Source organism: Egretta garzetta, unplaced genomic scaffold (genome assembly GCF_000687185.1).
Source record: "Egretta garzetta isolate BGI_Z169 unplaced genomic scaffold, ASM68718v1 scaffold310, whole genome shotgun sequence".
Classification (NCBI taxonomy): domain Eukaryota; kingdom Metazoa; phylum Chordata; class Aves; order Pelecaniformes; family Ardeidae; genus Egretta; species Egretta garzetta.
In genome coordinates, this window is record NW_009258296.1 from 831,753 (window position 1) to 838,892 (window position 7,140).

A 7,140-nucleotide genomic window follows, 5' to 3' on the forward strand; every position below is an offset into this window, starting at 1 on the left:
CGTAGTAAACTGATTGCATGGGTATTAGATCTGGGTTTTTCCCCTGTAAACTGTTCCTGAAGAAGTCGCCTGTATTTCATATAGCTCTGAAGCCACGGAACAGACACCAGCTGGTGCTGGCAGGTAAAACACTCTCACATGAGTATTACTGTTTTGACGTTATGATCGAACTCCATGCCAGACCACAATTTTCTTTCATAAACACCCCTAAAAAAAGTGATTTCATAAATCTAAGTTCCTCACCACTACCAAATGCAAATGGGCAATAGAGGCCACAAGGTGATACGAAACGAATTTCACTGATATTCAAAACAAGCACCATAACGAGTAACAGCTGAATTGCTCCAAGAATTGGTTAGGCACATGATGAAAGAAATGCAGTATTATTGTGAAAAGGCCAAAAGACAAGGGTATACTTACTGAAAATGCAACTTCAGTTCCACTCAGTTGGCGAGAGCACAAAGTCCTTTAACCTGATTATACCTTTACTGTGGTGCCTCTATAATATTCATCTCCTCTTCAAACAAAGTACAGAAGCTCTTCTTAATCTAAATCCAATCACAATCCAGTCTTGGACATGCTCCACCCTTGCAATTACATATTGCTCTCAGTGATCATATTCCATGTCTTTCCTTCCCTCCTCCTTTTCCGTACTGTAGCCCTTTTTATTCAATGCTCTTCTGGGAACATTATCTCTCATCTAATAATTGCATTAATTAGAATTTTTAATTTTGGCATTTAAACAACATCAAACTAGTTTTGACATCTCTTACAATTCCATGTCATAAAGTAAAGCCCTTTTTCATCTGCCCTGAACATATATGAACTTCTAAAAGACAAAAACAGAAGAAGAAATGTTATCCTCTTGCTTTCTGTAACAAGATGAGAGCACCCATTCGCTACGAGTTCTGTTTAATTTCAGGCGCTAATGCACTGACTTCAAGGAAATACAAGCAAAAACCATATCCTTTTACTTTAATAGCCAAAGTGCCAAGGAGGTGCACTGAGACATGCCAAGGGCAGCACGTATTTATTAATCTTCAGAATAACTGCACCTTATTTTATATGCAATTTTAATGCAAATAAAAGCAGTAAAAGGAAAAAGTGACAGCCTATTGAAACTGTAGTTTCTGTTAGTTATAAATACAATATCATTAGCATGCTTACAGTAAATTGTAAGTGCTGGTCTGCATGATTTCACAATGCCAGTCTCAGCTGATAGGGAGTCTGGCTGGAGTAAGCAAATAAAGTAACGGCGTTTCAGCAGGTCTGTATCATTAACAAAGCCAGTGTAAATAAGCAGCCTTTCCATTACACACTGCCCTTCTGTATTAACCTTTGTGGTCAAAAACCAGTTTGTCCAAATAGAAACAAAGTGTTTACAGTGCTGGTTAGTTCTGAATGTATCTGCATGGAGCAAAATAATAAGGAACCGTACCTTTCTGACAGGTATCTCAAGGGAAAGGACAGGAGAGACAACAAATACATGAGATATAACCGCACACAATTTTTCACAAAGCCGCCCAAGTTCCACACGGTGCTGAGGACTGGTTTTCTCTGGAAAACATGTTTTCCCTTTTTTCAGTCCCCTTGGGATCCTTGACTGTACAGTTTGAGCTGACTTGAAAAGTAATGCCGGGGAGCTGAGGAAGACAAACCCCCAAACTGTCGTGACAGGCTTTTTCTCAGCATTTACGTGGCTAAATTTATATTGCCAAGGCAATTGGAGCTTGCTTGCCTGAACACTGAAAATTACTGACTTATGATTAGCAACCCTGCAAATGACAACATTCGCTGCATACAATAAGGAAACCAAATTAAGTGCCTCTCAATGTATACAATACCTCCTTTATTTATTTATTGATTGATTGATTGATGATTGATTGTTTAAAGCTCAGGTTTTCAATTCCACCAGTAAGTGCTCTCTGTGTAGGCCAGTGGTACTGTGGTGATACATGTACATGCTGCATATCATAGCATGGCTCTAAATTGCAGGGTCAGACAGCAAAAGGGATTAGTTTAATTTAGACTTTGCATATGTAAAATTGCAAAAGACAGGATAGAAGCTGGTCAGTCAGGCTGCTGAGACCTCAAAATCATGGGAAAACATACTGCTGGCTTTTAGCCAGTTATTTCTTGAATGCCTCTCCCCCTTTCCACTTGTACCTGCTACTATTTAGAGCAGTAAATCAAATATTGTTGTCTGTTTTTTAAAAATGGGTTGCAGGTTATCTGTAAGGGAAAAAAATGTGAGATCCATTACACTAACATCTTTCTTTTTCTCTTTTTTTACTTCTTATATGTACCTTGGGGGTTTTCAGTTCTTGGTGATTGGATTTTCCTCTATTTTTTGAATACGTACTTGATGTTTGACATCTTACATGTTTCCTCCAGACAGTCAGTTTCTCCAGTTTTTTTTTTTCCTTTTTAATTATTCACAGAGCAACAGGGAAGAGGAAAAAAAAACTCAAACCAATAATAATTTTTAAAAACCCTCTCCAGGGAACTGGATTGTAAACTTACAAAATCTGGCACCGTGACAAAGCAGGGGGGGCTTACATATTTTTAACTAACATTTTGAAGCAGACTAGATTTCAAGTTGAGTGTTTAAAGAACAAAAAGGAAAAGGAGCATACTTTGCTCAATCGAAAGAGAGGGGTTTGACAGGGAATAGAGGGGAACAAAGAAGCATGCTTGTATTATGAGATTCAACAGAAGGCAAGAAAACTGCAAAAAAAAAAATCCATTGATAGGATGACATTTTCTTCCCACAGAGACTTTACACATTCCACCCTTTCACCACTTTTCAAAGCCCCCATATTTTTTTCCAGTATTTCAATATAACTGAAGTTGAAACTCTGTGTTGCTTCATTTTTTCCCACATTTTCTGTATCTGACACTTGATTAGGATTGTGCACTTCCCCGGGGAGACCATCGCCAGAACACGGCATGTGGAGGCGAGGGCTGAGCTGAAACACTACAAAACAAACGGTGGCCAGGACGTGGCTACTTGTGCACGCACAAGGACACAGAGGATGTGCTGTCACTTGGCACTTCAGGTGCAGAATATATTTCTACTATGTTTTCAAAAGCCATTTCTAAGCTACTTCTGTACAACCCTCCAGAGCTCATCTAAAGGCTTTCAGTGGTGGTGTTTGTGTAAGGGGGGCAGCCAAACACACATGGAAATCGGGAGACACTACAAATATATTTTTGCTATTTGTGGCCGAAACAACTAAATTCAGTAATACACAGTTAAAGGCAGAATAATTGCGCGCTGCATGACGCTACCTAGCATCTACAGAAGGATTTTGTCAAACTGCACTTTGCTGTTACTCTTTTTCTACCATTTTCATTTCTAAGTTTTAACACAAAGCAAATATAAAAGTAATTAAATGGCCATAAATGGAAGTAAAAACTGTTGTATTTTGTGCAGTTACTGTGAAAAATCCACATACTTATAGTTCTCATACAAAGTATCTTCAGTACTCCACAGTTAGCTTATATTTGAAGCAATGCTCAAAGCTGTGCTTGAAGAACCTTATTATGAAAGGCAGAAAGAAGTAGTCCTAACTGAAGTTATTACTGTTCAATGAAAAGTAAAAAGAAAAAAATACTAGAAGGAAAGTCAAGCATGGAGACGACAGGCTCAAATCAAGGATCTGCATTTTTCCATATTAAATTTTATGTTCATTTTCCAGCTATATTAACTTACCACATACATTTTCATAATTAAATTATATAATGTGACACTTCAATAAACGTATTACATAAATATCACAGGCACTTTAGCACAAGAGAGCTTGGCCATATATTTAAAATTAGTTGCATGTGCCCCATACACTGCTACTGTGAGAAAAGTCCTACTGTGAGTAACTATAAATCAATTTTCCCCAGTTATGCAAATCAGCAAATATATGAAAAATCTAATCTGCATCACATTTTTAGATACAGATTTTATTAAAACTTGAATGGAGCCATGAGAGAAGTTACTGTTGTCATGCATATTTTTTGCAAATTTGCGCTTTCATCACAACTTGCAAATAAAACTGTGCTTTGCAGAGCAAATTAGTACCTCCTGATGTAAAGCGCAGATATAGTTTTGCACCATTTTTCTGACAGGTGTGCATAGAATAATATGCTGTTATTGGGAAAAATATAAATTTCATACAAACCCTTTAAGATCAAGCAAGACAGTGTTTTAAAAATGCGTTGAATGGATACTTGCAACAGTTCACGAATGCTGACAGATCTGCTTGAACTGACTTAAGGCTAAAACTTTTGAAGAGGGCCTCAGAGAACCATCTTGCAACAACAGTGTTAAAGAAACAAAAATAACAAAAAAAGAGGACACAACGAAGTTATTTCTGACAATATTAAAATCAAAAAAGTTTGCGTAGTGGACATTAACAGTCACTTAAAATTTTAAGTTATGCTACGTGGGTTGTCTAATGCTCAAAAAGAGACTTGCACACACTTTTTAGAAACTAGGGAATCTGAGCTCCAACTGCTTTGCATCAGATTTATATGTTAAGCACTTAAGACATAACAAACATGGTCTTGCAGCAGTACTTGTTGAGACAGAATTCCCACAGATTTCAGTGAAACTCATCTGCATAAGGATTGTAGGGTGGGGCACACAGCACCTCCTGAGTAATCACTTTAACAGACACACACGCTATGATAATTTAAATTTATTTTGACATTTTATATTGTTTGGTTAGCTTTAAACTTTCAGCGCAACGCTGAAACATGTAAACATTAAAGAGCATAGCATAAAACAAAGTGCTGCAGGCAACAGCCTTGCTCAAATCGAGCAGAAGTTGAAGTCAACACATAACATAATCCTAACCACCTTGTTCACGGCTTTTATTATTGAGGGCATCTGCACAGTGTGTCCATTCTTATTTAGGGACAGCATATATACTGATATGGATTCAATTAATTTAATACAGGGGAAAAAAGTTTCAAAATTATGTGTGTGCACAGAGCACTATAAACATGCTAACCAATACACTTAGAAAACTATGAAATTCAGTACAGGTGTATTTTCCAACTCATAATAGAGAAGGTTCTTAGAAACTAGCAGGAAGCTACTATAGACTCTAAACAAAGAAAGCACATCACTAATGCAAAAGCAGCATGCATTATCAAGGCATTTTCTGACATATGCTTTGGTCACAGGAGATCTGTCCAAAAACTTCTAGTAAATTGACTTTACATGTCTCTAAATACTTTAAAAAAACAATTTGTGGCCATGTAGGCAAATAGACAAATGCTAAGTCTTGGCTTTTGCAACTGGAAATAGCCAGATTTGCACGAACAAACAGTGAAAACAGGGACTTTGAAAGGCCCTGGATGGAAGCCTTACAATTTACATCTCAGTTATAAAACCAGAATGCAATGTATCATTATAATCATTCATTGTGTGAGAAAATTAGGGTATTTTATTTATACACGTATTGTGAAGCCAATCCTGACACCTTTACACAGCCATATTGCCAATGTTTTTGCTTGTACAGTAGTTGCAGAATGGGATCTTTTTCTCCAATTTTTGTACTATTCCTTTTTGGAATTAGGAGCTAAATCAGATTTAGACATTGACGAGCCCCTTGTAAGCTGTGGGAATCTTGGCTTCCGAGATATGTCCACAGTGTCTGTGTACTTCCAACTTTGTAAAAGGATTAGTGTACTTTTGGCATATGGTTGTGTATGCAAAAAAGATTTACCAAATGGAAAAGAGAGGCTTAAACATTTACAGTGGAGCTTAAATACTCTTTTCTATATAAACTTCCTTTCTGAAGAAATGCAACATGAAAAACAAAACAAAACAGAAGGTAGCTAGATGAAATGAGCTTAGTTGCCTCAGTTCAGCCCCTACTAAAAAAACCCATCTGTATTACAAAAGCTGCCCTCACAACTGGCAGCCTTGATGGACGTGGGGACTGAATGAGCATGGAAATTGAATTACACCCTCTCTCCTTGTAGGTGGTCCTTGCGGTTCAGTGTATCAGAGTGTGTCAGCAGTCGGCACGGCTCCTGTCCATGATGCATCTGTTCCGTGGACACAATCCTTCGGACGGCAGTGCTCTCAGTGTGACACTATTCAAGGGAGCTAAATACAATTTAGGAAAAAATCTCTCTTTGAAACAGTAATTTCAGATAAATGTCTGTTCGCAATAGACATTTGCAATAGGAACTCTCATTGCCAGCTCCTGCTAATCTGATTTAAGCATGATTTTGTTTCCACTCAGGAAGCTTAAATTAATTTAGCTGTTCCTGAGCACTGTTACAGAAAGATGAAGTATCCAGTGGCTCACAACTGGAGTTCCTAGTTCAACAACCACATTTGCTACACAGCCAGGTTATGCTGAAAATTTGTTTGCTTTAGCTACGATTACACAAGGGATTTATACTATTACACTGTTATCCCATTACATTCAGTTTTTAGACTTGTACAGATTGCCTAGAGACTGAAAAGCAGAATTCAGATCCTCATGCATGCTAAATTACCAGCTGCAAGAAAATCTCTGGCATATTCTCCACACTGATGAGACTCTGTCATTAATGCACCCCAACATTGAGGAGTCTGATGGGATCTGATTTCCCACTATTGTCTGCTTTCTTGTTCTATAGTTACTACTACTACTGCTGCTACTACATTTATTATAATTTATTATTTTTTATTATTATTCCATAAACTTTCAGTCCAGAAGTACTTTTTAATTTAAAAAGTTGTGGTTGATAATTCATCCTGTGCAGGGAAGACATCATTTTGGTTAGTAACAACGGGCAGGACAAAAACTATGATCAAAAATAGTCTATGAAGCACAGACTGAAGACTCACATTGTTTTTCAGAGACTTGCAAAACAGTTTTTAAATAAAGGCAATTCTTCCATTCAGCTCTTCCATAATCACATGGAGGACTCCATCAAGTCAATTAGAAAATCAACACACCTGACTCTGGAGTTTCTGAACTCTAGGACTTTTCTTCCACTGTCCCTTTCAAAAGGAAAGATAGATACTGGCAAGCAAATGAAGACAATTAATTAAGACAGACAAAATTGTAGTTTGAGGGATGTCTAATTAGATGAAGAACTCAGTTCAGAGGGTCATTCCTCTTTGCATGCCATTCCTGC

General features: G+C 37.5%; 1 protein-coding gene across 1 annotated transcript in view; it reads right to left on the minus strand.

The window, feature by feature from the left end:
* The window catches only part of AOPEP (aminopeptidase O (putative)), a 202,357-nt gene that overhangs the window by 39,408 nt on the left and 155,809 nt on the right, over positions 1-7,140 (minus strand). The gene's annotated exons all lie outside the window — the stretch shown is intronic.